This window comes from Protopterus annectens, chromosome 2.part1 (genome assembly GCF_019279795.1).
Source record: "Protopterus annectens isolate FY-2018-M chromosome 2.part1, PAN1.0, whole genome shotgun sequence".
Taxonomy (NCBI): domain Eukaryota; kingdom Metazoa; phylum Chordata; order Ceratodontiformes; family Protopteridae; genus Protopterus; species Protopterus annectens.
The window spans coordinates 1,839,262,323-1,839,285,779 of NC_056729.1; positions in this window are offsets into that span (position 1 = coordinate 1,839,262,323).

A 23,457-nucleotide genomic window follows, 5' to 3' on the forward strand; every position below is an offset into this window, starting at 1 on the left:
TTTTTCCATATTTTCCTATGCATATGCATAAGTATGCATGCAATATATAATCTAAGTTTATATTAATGTGGTTGTAAAACCACAGCCTTGCTGTTTCTTACTGATAGGCTTCCAATTCAAGGCATTCTTGATTGTCTATCAAAGTTGTATATGCTAGATATGTGATAATGCATGTATTTTATTAAAACTATCTTTACAGTGTGCATAATTGTTTTAATGGTGTACCTCACTGTTAGAATTCTTATAATGTTTCTCAAAGGGGCCTCTGTTATGTCTGAGATGACTGTGTTGACCACTTACTCCCTTATCAAGATGGAAATACATAATAATTTTAATAATTTAAATAAATACATGCATGTGTCATTATGTGTTAATCATATATATTGCTTTGGTTGTTTAAAATGTATTTGTTCTATATCTTTATCTCCCAACCCCTTAATTTCTCATTCCTTCTAACTTGCAGCCATAAGGTAAAACTGTGGATGCGGTCCACTTTATTCCAGTCATTTTAATGCTATAAATTATCACTCAGTCGCTTGTCGCTTGAGATTTTGCACTGTGGTTCCTAACCGGAATTGCGACTGTGTAACCATAGTATCAAAAACAATTTTTTCCCCATGCTCACGATATAGGACTTTGCTTAAGGAATTATCCATATGCTTAGGGTAAAAGTCCTAACTCTAGAGACTTTTTAGGGCTCTACCTCATGGGCTGTTGTACACCTGCTATACACCATTTCTAGCTGTTCCCCCCTGTCCTGGTCTTTTCCCCCAATATAATACATCTCACAGTCTCCCTCACTCCTTTTACACTTAACTAGTTAACTCTCTCTGTAAAACTACTGTAGTGGTCTCCCTTTGAATTTTATAATCTACATGTTAGCTACTAACCTGCTCTCTTTCATGTGTTGCAGACAAATATTGTAACCTAATTATTCTAATTTAATCTTTTCCTTACAGCTCGCCCACTGTAGTGTTTGCTAGTCCTCTCCTGTAGCGGCTACCTGCCCAGTGGACTACCCTCCATTGAAGCTCCTCACATTAGGGTGGAATATCAGTTCCATCACGGAACTCTATACAGTACCTTCCCTAAGGATTGCTGCATGTATGTACTTCTCTTGCTGCTATTTACTTATTAATCTTTACTGTACCACTTTTTGTTGACATATTGTCCTAGGATAGGGCTCAGCCTCGTGTCTGCCAGCAGCTTGCCACCGTCCTGACTTCCTTATTTTACCGCCGCTTACCTTCTCACCCGTGCCGATTTTCTTTCACCTTTGTAATATTGGGAAGTAATTGCTAACCAAGGCCACTAGATGGCAGTATAAGACTTATTTCCTTCCTTATTTGGAAATCCCGTGCATAGAGAAACAATCCAATCCATTTTCTGGTAAGTACCCCACGCAGTGCTACCTTTCCCTCCCTGAGGCTTTCTCCTTACCTCTGCCTTCCCATGCCTATTAAAACAAAATATATAAAGGAACCTGTATCCCTAACTCAGTTCTCATATCCTACAAATAGTTTAACGTAAAATATCTGTTTAGACCCTCCTTCCCTCCCAACATTGTTCCCTGTATTTCTGGTAATTATTAGGATTCCCCAGTAGTTTAGCCCTGTCTGTACTCTTTAAATTCCCTCCAAGTCTCTCTGTTCTACCTCGTATCCATCCTCCTGTTTCCTTCTCCCTCTAGGACAGCTTACCTGACCCTGGAAGTGATCCCAAACGAGCTGACTGATTGTTTTTTCTTCTGGCTTTCCTTCTCCTTTGCTCCTTGTCTCCTCAGTTCACACAGGCACCTTACTCCCTTAACAATAATCCCCCCACTTTCAAACTGCAACCAGTCTCGACAGATCTCATCCACACCTTACTTATGAAATTTAAACCTCGTACTCCCTCAGCTGACCTCCTCCCAGCTGAGTACCTTCAAACTGCTGCCAAAGTACTTGCCTTTCCTGTCTCCATTTTAATTAATCGAACCATAACCGAAGGCTTTATCCCATCCCATCCCATCCCTCTGGAAAGTCTCTCATATCATTCCTCTTCATAAGGGTGGTAACTCTAATGAACTCTTCAACTTCCGTCCCATAGCCTTACTTTCTCCGTTAGCTAAAATCATGGAAAGATGTGTACATCGGTAATTACTCGACTGTCTTCTCCAAAACAATCTTCTAGCAGACCGCAAACATGGTTTTAGACCTTATCACAGCACTACTACTGCACTCTTGTCATTCACAGACCATATTAATAAAAATCGGAATAACAACTTGCTGTCCTCAGCTCTCTTCTTAGACTTCTCTAAGGCCTTTGATATGGTCAACCATACTCTCTTACTAAATATCCTTAAATCTTTTGCTTTGGACACCTAGGCTATCCAGTGGTTTAATTTCTACTTAGAAAATTGACAGCAAGCAGTTCTTTGGGACAATCACATATCATCTCTTCTACCCATCAAAATAGGAGTGCCTCAAGGCTCAGTAATGGGACCTCTCCTCTTTTCTATTTTTATTAAGAATCTAAATAAGTCCCTTCCATAATCCATCTGTATTCAATATGCCGATGACTCAACACTAATATGTTCAACATCCTCCCCAACTGAGCTACAGACTACTACACAAAAAGTTTTCACAGCAGCTGAAAACTGGTTCTATCAATATTGTCTCTTACTGAATCCCAAAAAGACTAAATTATTACTTTTCACACCTTCACAGAAGTCATCTTCTTTTACCTTCAATAAAATTTCTAACAATGGCATAATAATAACCCCTGACACTACTACCAAACTTCTAGGTGTCACAATAGACCACAATCTCAACTTTGATTTACATATTAACTTAACCATCAAGTCAGTCAATAGAAAACTTGGATCTCTCTATAGGCTGAAACCCTTCCTTACTGCCTCAGCCGGAAGTACCATCGCAAAAACCCAACTGCTCTCTACCCTTCTCTATGCCTCACCGATTTATACAAACTTATCTAAATCCAATTTCAATAAACTAGCAACATCATATAACAATATTGCCAGATTTGCGACAGGAGCCCCTTTTCGTACCCATCATTGCTCAAATCTTAAACAACTAGGCTGGCTGGAATTACAAAATCAAATACGACTACAGGAAATAAGCATCACCCCCAAAATCTTCCAACAGCCTTCAAATCCTACGATACTTTGTACCCTTATTACTCCTTATAAAAACGTCTCTTCCTTGCGCTCTGCCACCAAGCAATCCCACAACAAAGTTGGGGACAGTTTGTTCTCCAACTGTACTGGACCTATCTGGAACGAGCTTCCAAGTGAACTTACTGCACTTACTTCTTCACCCACTTTCAAAAAGCATCTAAAAACTTTGCTTAATTCCCAATGGCTCTGTCCTTGTACTAACCCTGACTGAACCTATTATTGCCTCTACCTTTTATTACTCACTTCAAATTCTTTACTAGGTTTCTACTGTACTATTTTTCTACTTTCTATTTATCATTTCCACTGAACTACAAAAAAACAAATAAATAAATAAATCAGAAATTACCTGCATTATAATTCCTCCATGCAGGTCAAACAACATGTTCTGTCATGTGATAAACAAGATTTCTATCCCTTTTTGCAGTAAGCAATTATATCACCTGATGTATTTTCTTGGCTATGCTTATGAAATAGTTTATGTACTACTTTCCATTTGTAAAATATTTCTTTTTTGTATAACAAGTTTTGTTCTATATTAATGTGTTTTGTGGAGCTTTTCTCACCGGGCCTCTACTGAAAATGGACATATATCCAGCTAGACTAGTCCGGTCAACAAATGTAAAATAAAATAAATAAATACAAATTTAAGTTTTTTACAGATTCACATATATTTGTATGTCTACACTCATACACACACACACACACACACACACACACACACACACACACACACACACACACACACACACACACACACACACACACACACACACACACACACACACACACACACACACACACACACACACATATCATGGGTCTACTTGACATGATCGAAATGTCAATAGACCAACATTCATAACACCGAGATGAGAAAATTATATGAGGGAAACTTAACTATACTGAAGTTCAGAAGACTGAATGTTTCAAATGCCGACTTTTCCAGCTGAGCAAAACAGGAAATCCACGCATTTCGGCACTGTAGTGCGATCTCGAAGTTGGCATATCTAATATGCAGGGGGTTGGGGGGGGCACAGACTCCCTACCAAAAGCATATAAAACACTAAAGAATTTGTTTTATGGAATTTAGGTATCTGCAGTGAATATTCATGTTGGAGCTCTAGATACCGTTATGAATATTGAGTGGGATTTTCTTTGTGTAGTATGTGGATTTAAAGTTATAGCGCACTATTTATATGGTATGTGTTCTTATTTTCAGTGGGATTTTCTTTGTGTAGTATGTAGATTTAAAGTTATAGTGTACTATTTATATGGTATGTGTTCTTATTTTCAGTGGGATTTTCTTTGCGTAGTATGTGGATTTAAAGTTATAGCGCACTATTTATATGGTATGTGTTCTTATTTTCAGTGGGATTTTCTTTGCGTAGTATGTGGATTTAAAGTTATAGCGTACTATTTATATGGTATGTGTTCTTATTTTCAGTGGGATTTTCTTTGTGATGTGGATTTAAAGTTATAGCGCACTATTTATATGGTATGTGTTCTCATTTTCAGTGGGATTTTCTTTGCGTAGTATGTGGATTTAAAGTTATAGCGCACTATTTATATGGTATGTGTTCTTATTTTCAGTGGGATTTTCTTTGTGTAGTATGTGGATTTAAAGCTATAGCGCACTATTTATATGGTATGTGTTCTTATTTTCAGTGGGATTTTCTTTGTGTAGTATGTGGATTTAAACTTATAGCGTACTATTTATATGGTATGTGTTCTTATTTTCATTGGGATTTTCTTTGTGTAGTAAGTGGATTTAAAGTTTTAGCGCACTATTTATATGGTATGTGTTCTTATTTTCAGTGGGATTTTCTTTGCGTAGTGTGTGGATTTAAAGTTATAGCGCACTATTTATATGGTATGTGTTCTTATTTTCAGTGGGATTTTCTTTGTGTAGTATGTGGATTTAAAGTTATAGCGCACTATTTAAATGGTATGTGTTCTTATTTTCAGTGGGATTTTCTTTGTGTAGTGTGTGGATTTAAAGTTATAGTGCACTATTTATATGGTATGTGTTCTTATTTTCAGTGGGATTTTCTTTGTGTAGTATGTGGATTTAAAGTTATAGAACACTATTTATATGGTATTTGTTCTTATTTTCAGTGGGATTTTCTTTGTGTAGTATGTGGATTTAAAGTTATAGAACACTATTTATATGGTATTTTTTCTTATTTTCAGTGGGATTTTCTTTGTGTAGTATGTGGATTTAAAGTTATAGCGCACTATTTCTATGGTATGTGTTCTTATTTTCAGTGGGATTTTCTTTGTGTAGTATGCGGATTTAAAGTGAAAGCGCACTATTTATATGGTATGTGTTCTTACTTTCAGTGGAATTTTCTTTGTGTAGTACGTGGATTTAAAGTTATAGCGGACTATTTATATGGTATGTGTTCTTATTTTCAGTGGGATTTTCTTTGCGTAGTGTGTGGATTTAAAGTTATAGCGCACTATTTATATGGTATGTGTTCTTATTTTCAGTGGGATTTTCTTTGTGTAGTATGTGGATTTAAAGTTATAGCGCACTATTTAAATGGTATGTGTTCTTATTTTCAGTGGGATTTTCTTTGTGTAGTGTGTGGATTTAAAGTTATAGCGCACTATTTATATGGTATGTGTTCTTATTTTCAGTGGGATTTTCTTTGTGTAGTATGTGGATTTAAAGTTATAGAACACTATTTATATGGTATTTGTTCTTATTTTCAGTGGGATTTTCTTTGTGTAGTATGTGGATTTAAAGTTATAGAACACTAATTATATGGTATTTGTTCTTATTTTCAGTGGGATTTTCTTTGTGTAGTATGTGGATTTAAAGTTATAGCGCACTATTTCTATGGTATGTTTTCTTATTTTCAGTGGGATTTTCTTTGTGTAGTATGTGGATTTAAAGTTAAAGCGCACTATTTATATGGTATGTGTTCTTACTTTCAGTGGGATTTTCTTTGTGTAGTATGTGGATTTAAAGTTATAGCGGACTATTTATATGGTATGTGTTCTTATTTTCAGTGGGATTTTCATTGTGTAGTATGTGGATTTAAAGTTATAGCGTACTATTTATATGGTATGTGTTCTTATTTTCAGTGGGATTTTCTTTGCGTATTATGTGGATTTAAAGTTATACCATACTATTTATATGGTATGTGTTCTTATTTTCAGTGGGATTTTCTTTGCGTAGTATGTGGATTTAAAGTTATAGCGCACTATTTATATGGTATGTATTCTTATTTTCAGTGGGATTTTCTTTGTGTAGCATGTGGATTTAAAATTATAGTGTACTATTTATATGGTATGTGTTCTTATTTTCAGTGGGATTTTCTTTGTGTAGTATGTGGATTTAAAGTTATAGCGCACTATTTATATGGTATGTGTTCTTATTTTCAGTGGGATTTTCTTCGCATAGTATGTGGATTTAAAGTTATAGCGTGCTATTTATATGGTATGTGTTCTTATTTTCAGTGGGATTTTCTTTGTGTAGTATGTGGATTTAAAGTTAAAGCGCACTATTTATATGGTATGTGTTCTTATTTTCAGTGGGATTTTCTTTGCGTAGTATGTGGATTTAAAGTTATAGAGCACTATTTATATGGTATGCGTTCTTATTTTCAGTGGGATTTTCTTTGTGTAGTATGTGGATTTAAAGTTATAGCGCACTATTTATATGGTATGTGTTCTTATTTTCAGTGGGATTTTCTTTGAGTAGTATGTGGATTTAAAGTTATAGCGCACTATTTATATGGTATGTGTTCTTATTTTCAGTGGGATTTTCTTTGCATAGTATGTGGATTTAAAGTTATAGCACTATTTATATGGTATGTGTTCTTATTTTCAGTGGGATTTTCTTTGTGTAGTATGTGGATTTAAAGTTATAGCACTATTTATATGGTATGTGTTCTTATTTTCAGTGGGATTTTCTTGAGTAGTATGTGGATTTAAAGTTATAGCGCACTATTTATATGGTATGTGTTCTTATTTTCAGTGGGATTTTCTTTGTGTAGTATGTGGATTTAAAGTTATAGCACACTATTTATATGGTATGTGTTCTTATTTTCAGTGGGATTTTCTTTGTGTAGTATGTGGATTTAAAGTTATAGCACACTATTTATATGGTATGTGTTCTTATTTTCAGTGGGATTTTCTTTTGTAGTATGTGGATTTAAAGTTATAGCACTATTTATATGGTATGTGTTCTTATTTTCAGTGGGATTTTCTTTGTGTAGTATGTGGATTTAAAGTTATAGCACTATTTATATGGTATGTGTTCTTATTTTCAGTGGGATTTTCTTTGTATAGTATGTGGATTTAAAGTTATAGCGCACTATTTATATGGTATGTGTTCTTATTTTCAGTGGGATTTTCTTTGTGTAGTATGTGGATTTAAAGTTATAGCGCACTATTTATATGGTATGTGTTCTTATTTTCAGTGGGATTTTCTTTGTGTAGTATGTGGATTTAAAGTTATAGCGCACTATTTATATGGTATGTGTTCTTATTTTCAGTGGGATTTTCTTTGTGTAGTATGTGGATTTAAAGTTATAGCGCACTATTTATATGGTATGTGTTCTTATTTTCAGTGGGATTTTCTTTTTGTAGTATGTGGTTTTAAAGTTATAGCACTATCTATATGGTATGTGTTCTTATTTTCAGTGGGATTTTCTTTGAGTAGTATGTGGATTTAAAGTTATAGCGCACTATTTATATGGTATGTGTTCTTATTTTCAGTGGGATTTTCTTTGTGTAGTATGTGGATTTAAAGTTATAGCGTACTATTTATATGGTATGTGTTCTTATTTTCAGTGGGATTTTCTTTGTGTAGTATGTGGATTTAAAGTTATAGTGCACTATTTATATGGTATGTGTTCTTAGTTGCAGTGGGATTTTCTTTGTGTAGTATGTGGATTTAAAGTTATAGCGTACTATTTGTATGGTATGTCTTCTTATTTTCAGTGGGATTATCTTTGTGTAGTATGTGGATTTAACGTTATAGCACACTATTTATATGGTATGTGTTCTTATTTTCAGTGGGATTTTCTTTGTGTAGTATGTGGTTTTAAAGTTATAGCACACTATTTATATGGTATATGTTCTTATTTTCAATGGGATTTTCTTTGCGTAGTATGTGGATTTAAAGTTATAGCGCACTATTTATATGGTATGTGTTCTTATTTTCAGTGGGATGTTCTTTGTGTAGTATGTGGATTTAAAGTTATAGCACTATTTATATGGTATGTGTTCTTATTTTCAGTGGGATTTTCTTTGTGTAGTAAGTGGATTTAAAGTTATAGCACTATTTATATGGTATGAGTTCTTATTTTCAGTGGGATTTTCTTTGTGTAGTATGTGGATTTAAAGTTATAGCGCACTATTTATATGGTATGTGTTCTTATTTTCAGTGGGATTTTCTTTGTGTAGTATGTGGATTTAAAGTTATAGCACTATTTATATGGTATGTGTTCTTATTTTCAGTGGGATTTTCTTTGTGTAGCATGTGGATTTAAAGTTATAGCGTACTATCTATATGGTATGTGTTCTTATTTTCAATGGGATTTTCTTTGAGTAGTATGTGGATTTAAAGTTATAGCGCACTATTTATATGGTATGTGTTCTCAGTTGCAGTGGGATTTTCTTTGAGTAGTATGTGGATTTAAAGTTATAGCGTACTATTTATATGGTATGTGTTCTTATTTTCAGTGGGATTTTCTTTGTGTAGTATGTGGATTTAAAGTTGTAGTGCACTATTTATATGGTATGTGTTCTTATTTTCAGTGGGATTTTCTTTGCGTAGTATGTGGATTTAAAGTTATAGTGTACTATTTAAATGGTATGTGTTCTTATTTTCAGTGGGATGTTCTTTGTGTAGTATGTGGATTTAAAGTTATAGCGCACTATTTATATGGTATGTGTTCTTATTTTCAGTGGGATGTTCTTTGTGTAGTATGTGGATTTAAAGTTATAGCGCACTATTTATATGGTATGTGTTCTTATTTTCAGTGGGATTTTCTTTGTGTAGTAAGTGGATTTAAAGTTATAGCGCAATATTTATATGGTATGAGTTCTTATTTTCAGTGGGATTTTCTTTGTGTAGTATGTGGATTTAAAGTTATAGCGCACCATTTATATGGTATGTGTTCTTATTTTCAGCAGGATTTTCTTTGTGTATTATGTGGATTTAAAGTTATAGCACTATTTATATGGTATGTGTTCTTATTTTCAGTGGGATTTTCTTTGTGTAGTATGTGGATTTAAAGTTATAGCACTATTTATATGGTATGTGTTCTTATTTTCAGTGGGATTTTCTTTGCGTAGTATGTGGATTTAAAGTTATAGCGCTCTATTTATATGGTATGTGTTCTTATTTTCAGTGGGATTTTCTTTGTGTAGCATGTGGATTTAAAGTTATAGCACTATCTATATGGTATGTGTTCTTATTTTCAGTGGGATTTTCTTTGAGTAGTATGTGGATTTAAAGTTATAGCGCACTATTTATATGGTATGTGTTCTCAGTTGCAGTGGGATTTTCTTTGAGTAGTATGTGGATTTAAAGTTATAGCGCACTATTTATATCGTATGTGTTCTTATTTTCAGTGGGATTTTCTTTGTGTAGTATGTGGATTTAAAGTTGTAGTGCACTATTTATATGGTATGTGTTCTTAGTTGCAGTGGGATTTTCTTTGTGTAGTATGTGGATTTAAAGTTATAGCGTACTATTTGTATGGTATGTCTTCTTATTTTCAGTGGGATTATCTTTGTGTAGTATGTGGATTTAAAGTTATAGCACTATTTATATGGTATGTGTTCTTATTTTCAGTGGGATTTTCTTTGTGTAGTATGTGGTTTTAAAGTTATAGCACACTATTTATATGGTATATGTTCTTATTTTCAATGGGATTTTCTTTGCGTAGAATGTGGATTTAAAGTTATAGCGCACTATTTATATGGTATGTGTTCTTATTTTCAGTGGGATGTTCTTTGTGTAGTATGTGGATTTAAAGTTATAGCGCACTATTTATATGGTATGTGTTCTTATTTTCAGTGGGATTTTCTTTGTGTAGTAAGTGGATTTAAAGTTATAGCGCACTATTTATATGGTATGAGTTCTTATTTTCAGTGGGATTTTCTTTGTGTAGTATGTGGATTTAAAGTTATAGCGCACCATTTATATGGTATGTGTTCTTATTTTCTGCAGGATTTTCTTTGTGTATTATGTGGATTTAAAGTTATAGCGCACTATTTATATGGTATGTGTTCTTATTTTCAGTGGGATTTTCTTTGTGTAGTATGTGGATTTAAAGTTATAGCGCACTATTTATATGGTATGTGTTCTTATTTAAAGTGGGATTTTCTTTGCGTAGTATGTGGATTTAAAGTTATAGCGCTCTATTTATATGGTATGTGTTCTTATTTTCAGTGGGATTTTCTTTGTGTAGCATGTGGATTTAAAGTTATAGCGTACTATCTATATGGTATGTGTTCTTATTTTCAATGGGATTTTCTTTGAGTAGTATGTGGATTTAAAGTTATAGCGCACTATTTATATGGTATGTGTTCTCAGTTGCAGTGGGATTTTCTTTGAGTAGTATGTGGATTTAAAGTTATAGCGTACTATTTATATGGTATGTGTTCTTATTTTCAGTGGGATTTTCTTTGTGTAGTATGTGGATTTAAAGTTGTAGTGCACTATTTATATGGTATGTGTTCTTATTTTCAGTGGGATTTTCTTTGCGTAGTATGTGGATTTAAAGTTATAGTGTACTATTTAAATGGTATGTGTTCTTATTTTCAGTGGGATGTTCTTTGTGTAGTATGTGGATTTAAAGTTATAGCGCACTATCTATATGGTATGTGTTCTTATTTTCAGTGGGATTTTCTTTGTGTAGTATGTGGATTTAAAGTTATACCGTACTATTTATATGGTATGTGTTCTTATTTTCAGTGGGATTTTCTTTGCGTAGTATGTGGATTTAAAGTTATAGCGCACTATTTATATGGTATGTGTTCTTATTTTCAGTGGGATTTTCTTTTTGTAGTATGTGGTTTTAAAGTTATAGCACACTATTTATATGGTATGTGTTCTTATTTTCAGTGGGATTTTCTTTGCGTAGTTTGTGGATTTAAAGTTATAGAGCACTATTTATATGGTATGTGGTCTTATTTTCAGTGGGATTTTCTTTGCGTAGTATGTGGATTTAAAGTTATAGCGCACTATTTATATGGTATGTGTTCTTATTTTCAGTGGGATTTTTGTTGCGTAGTATGTGGATTTAAAGTTATAGCGCACTATTTATATGGTATGTGTTCTTATTTTCAGTGGGATTTTCCTTGTGTAGTATGTGGATTTAAAGTTATAGCGCACTATTAATATGGTATGTGTTCTTATTTTCAGTGGGATTTTCTTTGTGTAGTATGTGGATTTAAAGTTATAGTGTACTATTTAAATGGTATGTGTTCTTATTTTCAGTGGGATTTTCTTTGTGTTGTATGTGGATTTAAAGTTATAGCGCACTATTTATATGGTATGTGTTCTTATTTTCAGTGGGATTTTCTTTGTGTAGTAAGTGGATTTAAAGTTAAAGCGCACTATTTATATGGTATGTGTTCTTATTTTCTGCGGGATTTTCTTTGTGTAGTATGTGGATTTAAAGTTATAGCGCACTATTTATATGGTATGTGTTCTTATTTTCAGTGGGATTTTCTTTGTGTAGTATGTGGATTTAAAGTTATAGCGCACTATTTATATGATATGTGTTCTTATTTTCAGTGGGATTTTCTTTGCGTAGTATGTGGATTTAAAGTTATAGAGCTCTATTTATATGGTATGTGTTCTTATTTTCAGTGGGATTTTCTTTGTGTAGCATGTGGATTTAAAGTTATAGCATACTATCTATATGGTATGTGTTCTTATTTTCAATGGGATTTTCTTTGAGTAGTATGTGGATTTAAAGTTATAGCGCACTATTTATATGGTATGTGTTCTTAGTTGCAGTGGGATTTTCTTTGTGTAGTATGTGGATTTAAAGTTATAGCGTACTATTTATATGGTATGTGTTCTTATTTTCAGTGGGATTTTCTTTGTGTAGTATGTGGATTTAAAGTTGTAGTGCACTATTTATATGGTATGTGTTCTTATTTTCAGTTGGATTTTCTTTGTGTAGCATGTGGATTTAAAGTTATAGCGTACTATTTATATGGTATTTGTTCTTATTTTCAGTGGGATTTTCTTTGTGTAGTATGTGGATTTAAAGTTATAGCGCACTATCTATATGGTATGTGTTCTTATTTTCAGTGGGATTTTCTTTGTGTAGAATGTGGATTTAAAGTTATACCGTACTATTTATATGGTATGTGTTCTTATTTTCAGTGGGATTTTCTTTTTGTAGTATGTGGTTTTAAAGTTATAGCACACTATTTATATGGTATGTGTTCTTATTTTCAGTGGGATTTTCTTTGCGTAGTTTGTGGATTTAAAGTTATAGCGCACTATTTATATGGTATGTGTTCTTATTTTCAGTGGGATTTTCTTTGCGTAGTATGTGGATTTAAAGTTATAGCGCACTATTTATATGGTATGTGTTCTTATTTTCAGTTGGATTTTCTTTGTGTATTATGTGGATTTAAAGTTATAGCGCACTGTTTATATGGTATGTGTTCTTATTTTCAGGGGTATTTTCTTTGCGTAGTATGTGGATTTAAAGTTATAGCGCACTATTTATATGGTATGTGTTCTTATTTTCAGTGGGATTTTCTTTGTGTAGTATGTGGATTTAAAGTTATAGCGCACTATTTATATGGTATGTGTTCTTATTTTCAGTGGGATTTTCTTCGCATAGTATGTGGATTTAAAGTTATAGCGCACTATTTATATGGTATGTGTTCTTATTTTCAGTGGGATTTTCTTTGTGTAGTATGTGGATTTAAAGTTATACCGCACTATTTATATGGTATGTGTTCTTATTTTCAGTGGGATTTTCTTTGTGTAGTATGTGGATTTAAAGTTATAGCGCACTATTTATATGGTATGTGTTCTTATTTTCAGTGGGATTTTCTTTGTGTAGTATGTGGATTTAAAGTTATAGCGCACTATTTATATGGTATGTGTTCTTATTTTCAGTGGGATTTTCTTTGAGTAGTATGTGGATTTAAAGTTATAGCGCACTATTTATATGGTATGTGTTCTTATTTTCAGTGGGATTTTCTTTGCATAGTATGTGGATTTAAAGTTATAGAGCACTATTTATATGGTATGTGTTCTTATTTTCAGATGGATTTTCTTTGTGTAGTATGTGGATTTAAAGTTATAGCACACTATTTATATGGTATGTGTTCTTATTTTCAGTGGGATTTTCATTGAGTAGTATGTGGATTTAAAGTTATAGCGCACTATTTATATGGTATGTGTTCTTATTTTCAGTGGGATTTTCTTTGTGTAGTATGTGGATTTAAAGTTATAGCGCACTGTTTATATGGTATGTGTTCTTATTTTCAGTGGGATTTTCTTTGTGTAGTATGTGGATTTAAAGTTATAGCACTATTTATATGGTATGTGTTCTTATTTTCAGTGGGATTTTCTTTGTGTAGTATGTGGATTTAAAGTTATAGCACTATTTATATGGTATGTGTTCTTATTTTCAGTGGGATTTTCTTTGTGTAGTATGTGGATTTAAAGTTATAGCACCATTTATATGGTATGTGTTCTTATTTTCAGTGGGATTTTGTTTGTGTAGTATGTGGATTTAAAGTTATAGCGCACTATTTATATGGTATGTGTTCTTATTTTCAGTGAGATTGTCTTTGCGTAGTATGTGGATTTAAAGTTATAGCGCTCTATTTATATGGTATGTGTTCTTATCTTCAGTGGGATTTTTTTTGTGTAGTATGTGGATTTAAAGATATAGCACACTATTTATATGGTATGTGTTCTTATTTTCAGTGGGATTTTCTTTGCGTAGTATGTGGATTTAAAGTTATAGCACACTATTTATATGGTATGTGTTCTTATGTTCAGTGGCATTTCTTCTTTAGCATGTGGATTTAAAGTTATAGCGCACTATTTATATGGTATGTGTTCTTATTTTCAGTGGGATTTTCTTTGTGTAGTATGTGGATTTAAAGTTATAGCGCACTATTTATATGGTATGTGTTCTTATTTTCAGTGGGATTCTCTTTGTGTAGTATGTGGATTTAAAGTGATAGTGCACTATTTATATGGTATGTGCTCTTATTTTCAGTGGGATTCTCTTTGTGCAGTCTGTGGATTTAAAGTTATAGCACTATTTATATGGTATGTGTTCTTATTTTCAGTGGGATTTTCTTTGTGTAGTATGTGGATTTAAAGTTATAGCGCACTATTTATATGGTATGTGTTCTTATTTTCAGTGGGATTTTCTTTGTGTAGTATGTGGATTTAAAGTTATAGCGCACTATTTATATGGTATGTGTTCTTATTTTCAGTGGGATTTTCTTTGCGTAGTATGTGGATTTAAAGTTATATCGCACTATTTATATGGTATGTGTTCTTATTTTCAGTGGGATGTTCTTTGTGTAGTATGTGGATTTAAAGTTATAGAACACTATTTATATGGTATATGTTCTTATTTTCAATGGGATTTTCTTTGCGTAGTATGTGGATTTAAAGTTATATCGCACTATTTATATGGTATGTGTTCTTATTTTCAGTGGGATGTTCTTTGAGTAGTATGTGGATTTAAAGTTATAGCGTACTATTTATATGGTATGTGTTCTTATTTTCAGTGGGATTTTCTTTGTGTAGTATGTGGATTTAAAGTTGTAGTGCACTATTTATATGGTATGTGTTCTTATTTTCAGTGGGATTGTGGTTGTGTAGTATGTGGAGTTAAAGTTATAGGGCACTGTTTATATGGTATGTCTTCTTACTTGCAGTGGGATTATCTTTGTGTAGTATGTGGATTTAAAGTTATAGCACACTATTTATATGGTATGTGTTCTTATTTTCAGTGGGATTTTCTTTGTGTAGTATGTGGATTTAAAGTTATAGCACACTATTTATATGGTATATGTTCTTATTTTCAATGGGATTTTCTTTATGTAGTATGTGGATTTAAAGTTATAGCGCACTATTTATATGGTATGTGTTCTTATTTTCAGTGGGATGTTCTTTGTGTAGTATGTGGATTTAAAGTTATAGCGCACTATTTATATGGTATGTGTTCTTATTTTCAGTGGGATTTTCTTTGTGTAGTATGTGGATTTAAAGTTATAGCGCACTATTTATATGGTATGTGTTCTTATTTTCAGTGGGATTTTCTTTGTGTAGTATGTGGATTTAAAGTTATAGCGCACTATTTATATGGTATGTGTTCTTATTTTCAGTGGGATTTTCTTTGTGTAGTATGTGGATTTAAAGTTATAGCGCACTATTTATATGGTATGTGTTCTTATTTTCAGTGGGATTTTCTTTGCGTAGTATGTGGATTTAAAGTTATAGCGCACTATTTATATGGTATGTGTTCTTATTTTCAGTGGGATTTTCTTTGAGTAGTATGTGGATTTAAAGTTATAGCACTATTAATATGGTATGTGTTCTTATTTTCAGTGGGATTTTCTTTGTGTAGTATGTGGATTTAAAGTTATAGTGTACTATTTATATGGTATGTGTTCTTATTTTCAGTGGGATTTTCTTTGTGTTGTATGTGGATTTAAAGTTATAGCGCACTATTTATATGGTATGTGTTCTTAGTTTCAGTGGGATTTTCTTTGTGTAGTTTGTGGATTTAAAGTTATAGCGTACTATTTATATGGTATGTGTTCTTATTTTCAGTGGGATTTTTCTTGTGTAGTATGTGGATTTAAAGTTATAGCGCACTATTTATATGGTATGTGTTCTTAGTTTCAGTGGGATTTTCTTTGTGTAGTATGTGGATTTAAAGTTATAGCATACTGTTTATATGGTATGTGTTCTTATTTTCAGTGGGATTTTCTTTGCGTAGTATGTGAATTTAAAGTTATAGCGCACTATTTATATGGTATGTGTTCTTATTTTCAGTGGGATTTTCTTTGTGTAGTTTGTGGATTTAAAGTTATAGCGTACTATTTATATGGTATGTGTTCTTATTTTCAGTGGGATTTTCTTTGTGTAGTATGTGGATTTAAAGTTATAGCACTATTTATATGGTATGTGTTCTTATTTTCAGTGGGATTTTCTTTGTGTAGTATGTGGATTTAAAGTTATAGCGCACTATTTATATGGTATGTGTTCTTATCTGCAGTGGGATTTTCTTTGTCTGGTATGTGGATTTAAAGTTATAGCACTATTTATATGGTATGTGTTCTTATTTTCAGTGGGATTTTCTTTGTGTAGTATGTGGATTTAAAGTTATAGCGCACTATTTATATGGTATGTGTTCTTATTTTCAGTGGGATTTTCTTTGTGTAGTTTGTGGATTTAAAGTTATAGCACTATTTATATGGTATGTGTTCTTATTTTCAGTGGGATTTTCTTTGTGTAGTATGTGGATTTAAAGTTATAGAACACTATTTATATGGTATGTGTTCTTATTTTCAGTGGGATTTTCTTTGTGTAGTATGTGGATTTAAAGTTATAGCGCACTATTTATATGGTATGTGTTCTTATTTTCAGTGGGATTTTCTTTGTGTACTATGTGGATTTAAAGTTATAGCGCACTATTTATATGGTATGTGTTCTTATTTTCAGTGGGATTTTCTTTGTGTAGTATGTGGATTTAAAGTTATAGCGCACTATTTATATGGTATGTGTTCTTATTTTCAGTGGGATTTTGTTTGTGTAGTATGTGGATTTAAAGTTATAGCGCACTATTTATATGGTATGTGTTCTTATTTTCAGTGGGATTTTCTTTGTGTAGTTTGTGGATTTAAAGTTATAGCGCACTATTTATATGGTATGTGTTCTTATTTTCAGCGGGACTTTCTTTGTGTAGTATGTGGATTTAAAGTTATAGCACTATTTATATGGTATGTGTTCTTATTTTCAGTGGGATTTTCTTTGTGTAGTATGTGGATTTAAAGTTATAGCACTATGTATGTAGTATGTGTTCTTATTTTCAGTGGGATTTTCTTTGTGTAGTATGTGGATTTAAAGTTATAGCGCACTATTTATATGGTATGTGTTCTTATTTTCAGCGGGAATTTCTTTGTGTAGTATGTGGATTTAAAGTTATAGCGCACTATTTATATGGTATGTGTTCTTATTTTCAGCGGGATTTTCTTTGTGTATTATGTGGATTTAAAGTTATAGCGCACTATTTATATGGTATGTGTTCTTATTTTCAGTGGGATTTCCTTTGTGTAGTATGTGGATTTAAAGTTATAGCACTATTTATATGGTATGTGTTCTTATTTTCAGTGGGATTTTCTTTGTGTAGTATGTGGATTTAAAGTTATAGCACTATTTATATGGTATGTGTTCTTATTTTCAGTGGGATTTTCTTTGTGTTGTATGTGGATTTAAAGTTATAGCGCACTATTTATATGGTATGTGTTCTTATTTTCAGTGGGATTTTCTTTGTGTAGTATGTGGATTTAAAGTTATAGCACTATTTATATGGTATGTGTTCTTATTTTCTGCGGGATTTTCTTTGTGTAGTATGTGGATTTAAAGTTATAGCGCACTATTTATATGGTATGTGTTCTTATTTTCAGTGGGATTTTCTTTGTGTAGTATGTGGATTTAAAGTTATAGCGCACTATTTATATGGTAGGTGTTCTTATTTTCAGTAGGATTTTCTTTGTGTAGTATGTGGATTTAAAGTTATAGCGCACTATTTAAATGGTATGTGTTCTTATTTTCAGTGGGATTTTCTTTGTGTAGTGTGTGGATTTAAAGTTATAGCACTATTTATATGGTATGTGTTCTTATTTTCAGTGGGATTTTCTTTGCGTAGTATGTGGATTTAAAGTTATAGCGCACTATTTATATGGTATGTGTTCTTATTTTCAGTGGGATTTTCTTTGTGTACTATGTGGATTTAAAGTTATAGCGCACTATTTATATGGTATGTGTTCTTATTTTCAGTGGGATTTTCTTTGCATAGTATGTGGATTTAAAGTTATAGCGCACTATTTATATGGTATGTGTTCTTATTTTCAGTGGGATTTTCTTTGTGTACTATGTGGATTTAAAGTTATAGCGCACCATTTATATGGTATGTGTTCTTATTTTCAGTGGGATTTTGTTTGTGTAGTATGTGGATTTAAAGTTATAGCGCACTATTTATATGGTATGTGTTCTTATTTTCAGTGAGATTGTCTTTGCGTAGTATGTGGATTTAAAGTTATAGCGCTCTATTTATATGGTATGTGTTCTTATCTTCAGTGGGATTTTTTTTGTGTAGTATGTGGATTTAAAGATATAGCACACTATTTATATGGTATGCGTTCTTATTTTCAGTAGGATTTTCTTTGTGTAGTATGTGGATTTAAAGTTATAGCGCACTATTTATATGGTATGTGTTCTTATTTTCAGTGGGATTTTCTTTGTGTAGTATGTGGATTTAAAGTTATAGCGCACTATTTATATGGTATGTGTTCTTATTTTCAGTGGGATTTTCTTTGTGTAGTATGTGGATTTAAAGCTATAGCACTATTTATATGGTATGTGTTCTCATTTTCAGTGGGATTTTCTTTGTGTAGTATGTGGATTTAAAGTTATAGCGCACTATTTATATGGTATGTGTTCTTATTTTCAGTGGGATTTTCTTTGTGTAGTATGTGGATTTAAAGTTATAGCACACTATTTATATGGTATGTGTTCTTATTTTCAGTGGGATTTTCTTTGTGTAGTATGTGGATTTAAAGTTATAGCGCACTATTTATATGGTATGTGTTCTTATTTTCAGTGGGATTTCTTTTGTGTAGTATGTGGATTTAAAGTTATAGCACTATTTATATGGTATGTGTTCTTATTTTCAGTGGGATTTTCTTTGTGTGTAGTATGTGGATTTAAAGTTATAGCGCACTATTTATATGGTATGTGTTCTTATTTTCAGTGGGATTTTCTTTGTGTAGTATGTGGATTTAAAGTTATAGCGCACTATTTATATGGTATGTGTTCTTATTTTCAGTGGGATTTTCTTTGTGTAGTATGTGGATTTAAAGTTATAGCACTATTTATATGGTATGTGTTCTTATTTTCAGTGGGATTTTCTTTGTGTAGTATGTGGATTTAAAGTTATAGCACTATTTATATGGTATGTGTTCTTATTTTCAGTGGGATTTTCTTTGTGTAGTATGTGGATTTAAAGTTATAGCGCACTATTTATATGGTATGTGTTCTTATTTTCAGTGGGATTTTCTTTGTGTAGTATGTGGATTTAAAGTTATAGCGCACTATTTATATGGTATGTGTTCTTATTTTCAGTGGGATTTTCTTTGTGTAGTATGTGGATTTAAAGTTATAGCGCACTATTTATATGGTATGTGTTCTTATTTTCAGTGGGATTTTCTTTGTGTAGTATGTGGATTTAAAGTTATAGCGCACTATTTATATGGTATGTGTTCTTATTTTCAGTGGGATTTTCTTTGTGTAGTTTGTGGATTTAAAGTTATAGCGCACTATTTATATGGTATGTGTTCTTATTTTCAGCGGGACTTTCTTTGTGTAGTATGTGGATTTAAAGTTATAGCACTATTTATATGGTATGTGTTCTTATTTTCAGTGGGATTTTCTTTGTGTAGTATGTGGATTTAAAGTTATAGCGCACTATTTATATGGTATGTGTTCTTATTTTCAGTGGGATGTTCTTTGTGTAGTATGTGGATTTAAAGTTATAGCGCACTGTTTATATGGTATGTGTTCTTATTTTCAGGGGGTTTTCGTTGCGTAGTATGTGGATTTAAAGTTATAGCGTACTATTTATATGGTATTTGTTCTTATTTTCAGTGGGATTTTCTTTGTGTAGTATGTGGATTTAAAGTTATAGCGCACTATTTATATGGTATGTGTTCTTATTTTCAGTGGGATTTTCTTTGTGTAGTATGTGGATTTAAAGTTATAGCGCACTATTTATATGGTATGTGTTCTTATTTTCAGTGGGATTTTCTTCGCATAGTATGTGGATTTAAAGTTATAGCGTGCTATTTATATGGTATGTGTTCTTATTTTCAGTGGGATTTTCTTTGTGTAGTATGTGGATTTAAAGTTATAGCACTATTTATATGGTATGTATTCTTATTTTCAGTGGGATTTTCTTTGTGTAGTATGTGGATTTAAAGTTATAGCGCACTATTTATATGGTATGTGTTCTTATTTTCAGTGAGATTTTCTTTGTGTAGTATGTGGATTTAAAGTTATAGCACTATTTATATGGTATGTGTTCTTATTTTCAGTGGGATTTTCTTTGTGTAGTATGTGGATTTAAAGTTATAGCACTATTTATATGGTATGTGTTCTTATTTTCAGTGGGATTTTCTTTGTGTAGTATGTGGATTTAAAGTTATAGCACTATTTATATGGTATGTGTTCTTATTTTCAGTGGGATTTTCTTTGCGTAGTATGTGGATTTAAAGTTATAGCGCTCTATTTATATGGTATGTGTTCTTATTTTCAGTGGGATTTTCTTCGCGTAGTATGTGGATTTAAAGTTATAGCGCACTATTTATATGGTATGTGTTCTTATTTTCAGTGGGATTTTCTTTGTGTACTATGTGGATTTAAAGTTATAGCGCACTATTTATATGGTATGTGTTCTTATTTTCAGTGGGATTTTCTTTGTGTAGTATGTGGATTTAAAGTTATAGCGCACCATTTATATGGTATGTGTTCTTATTTTCAGTGGATTTTCTTTGTGTAGTATGTGGATTTAAAGTTATAGCACTATTTATATGGTATGTGTTCTTATTTTCAGTGGGATTTTCTTTGTAGTATGTGGATTTAAAGTTATAGCACTATTTATATGGTATGTGTTCTTATTTTCAGTGGGATTTTCTTTGAGTAGTATGTGGATTTAAAGTTATAGCACTATTTATATGGTATGTGTTCTTATTTTCAGTGGGATTTTCTTTGTGTAGTTTGTGGATTTAAAGTTATAGTGCACTATTTATATGGTATGTGTTCTTAGTTGCAGTGGGATTTTCTTTGTGTAGTATGTGGATTTAAAGTTATAGCACTATTTATATGGTATGTCTTCTTATTTTCAGTGGGATTATCTTTGTGTAGTATGTTGGATTTAACGTTATAGCACACTATTTATATGGTATGTGTTCTTATTTTCAGTGGGATTTTCTTTGTGTAGTATGTGGTTTTAAAGTTATAGCACACTATTTATATGGTATATGTTCTTATTTTCAATGGGATTTTCTTTGCGTAGTATGTGGATTTAAAGTTATAGCGCACTATTTATATGGTATGTGTTCTTATTTTCAGTGGGATGTTCTTTGTGTAGTATGTGGATTTAAAGTTATAGCGCACTATTTATATGGTATGTGTTCTTATTTTCAGTGGGATTTTCTTTGCGTAGTATGTGCATTTAAAGTTATAGCGTACTATTTATATGGTATTTGTTCTTATTTTCAGTGGGATTTTCTTTGTGTAGTATGTGGATTTAAAGTTATAGCACTATTTATATGGTATGTGTTCTTATTTTCAGTGGGATTTTCTTTGTGTAGTATGTGGATTTAAAGTTATAGCACTATTTATATGGTATGTATTCTTATTTTCAGTGGGATTTTCTTTGTGTAGTATGTGGATTTAAAGTTATAGCGCACTATTTATATGGTATGTGTTCTTATTTTCAGTGGGATTTTCTTTGTGTAGTATGTGGATTTAAAGTTATAGCGCACTATTTATATGGTATGTGTTCTTATTTTCAGTGGGATTTTCTTTGTGTAGTATGTGGATTTAAAGTTATAGCGCACTATTTATATGGTATGTGTTCTTATTTTCAGTGGGATTTTCTTTGCGTAGTATGTGGATTTAAAGTTATAGCACTATTTATATGGTATGTGTTCTTATTTTCAGTGGGATGTTCTTTGTGTAGTATGTGGATTTAAAGTTATAGCGCACTATTTATAAGGTATGTGTTCTTATTTTCAGTGGGATTTTCTTTGTGTGGTATGTGGACTTAAAGTTATAGCACTATTTATATGGTATGTGTTCTTATTTTCAGTGGGATTTTCTTTGTGTAGTATGTGGATTTAAAGTTATAGCACTATTTATATGGTATGTGTTCTTATTTTCAGTGGGATTTTCTTTGTGTAGTATGTGGATTTAAAGTTATAGCGCACTATTTATATGGTAGGTGTTCTTATTTTCAGTGGGATTTTCTTTGCGTAGTATGTGGATTTAAAGTTATAGCACTATTTATATGGTATGTGTTCTTATTTTCAGTGGATTTTCTTTGTGTAGTATGTGGATTTAAAGTTATAGCGCACTATTTATATGGTATGTGTTCTTATTTTCAGTGGATTTTCTTTGCGTAGTATGTGGATTTAAAGTTATAGCGCACTATTTATATGGTATGCGTTCTTATTTTCAGTAGGATTTTCTTTGTGTAGTATGTGGATTTAAAGTTATAGCGCACTATTTAAATGGTATGTGTTCTTATTTTCAGTGGGATTTTCTTTGTGTAGTGTGTGGATTTAAAGTTATAGCGCACTATTTATATGGTATGTGTTCTCATTTTCAGTGGGATTTTCTTTGCGTAGTATGTGGATTTAAAGTTATAGCGCACTATTTATATGGTATGTGTTCTTATTTTCAGTGGGATTTTCTTTGTGTAGTATGTGGATTTAAAGCTATAGCGCACTATTTATATGGTATGTGTTCTTATTTTCAGTGGGATTTTCTTTGTGTAGTATGTGGATTTAAAGTTATAGCACTATTTATATGGTATATGTTCTTATTTTCTGCGGGATTTTCTTTGTGTAGTATGTGGATTTAAAGTTATAGCGCACTATTTATATGGTATGTGTTCTTATTTTCAGTGGGATTTTCTTTGTAGTATGTGGATTTAAAGTTATAGCGCACTATTTATATGGTATGTGTTCTTATTTTCAGTGGGATTTTCTTTGTGTAGTAGTATGTGGATTTAAAGTTATAGCGCACTATTTATATGGTATGTGTTCTTATTTTCAGTGGGATTTTCTTTGTGTAGTATGTGGATTTAAAGTTATAGCGCACTATTTATATGGTATGTGTTCTTATTTTCAGTGGGATTTTCTTTGTGTAGTATGTGGATTTAAAGTTATAGCGCACTATTTATATGGTATGTGTTCTTATTTTCAGTGGGATTTTCTTTGTGTAGTTTGTGGATTTAAAGTTA